Source organism: Corvus brachyrhynchos, unplaced genomic scaffold (genome assembly GCF_000691975.1).
Source record: "Corvus brachyrhynchos isolate BGI_N302 unplaced genomic scaffold, ASM69197v1 scaffold56, whole genome shotgun sequence".
Classification (NCBI taxonomy): Eukaryota; Metazoa; Chordata; class Aves; order Passeriformes; family Corvidae; genus Corvus; species Corvus brachyrhynchos.
Window position 1 is genome coordinate 4,211,995 of NW_008238664.1, and position 385 is coordinate 4,212,379.

Consider the following 385-nt stretch of genomic DNA (forward strand, 5'->3'; position numbering starts at 1 on the left):
CTTCCTTCCAGTTTGTGCCTTTTCCTGCTGTTCTTTTTTTCCTCACCACTGGCAACACGCAGGGGCCAGAACCTAGCTGCGTCTCTCTAGCTGCCCCCAGGTTTCTTTGTGCTGCTCCCCTCCCAGAGAGCCCCCAGCAGCAAAACAAACACCAGGCTTTAATTGCAGTCAGATTCCTGGACAGAGGATGCTTGCTCCAGAGAGGGGAAAAAAGTATTTGAAACTAAATGCCTTCAATGCGACTCACCCCGGACTAATCTTATCATATCCCAGGCTGAATAGCCTCAAAAGCGTTGCCAACAAACAGACTCAAACAGACCTCCCAAGCTAGGAGATCTGATAAGCACAATGTGAGGACAACAGGTGGCTGCGACTGCCAGGCAAG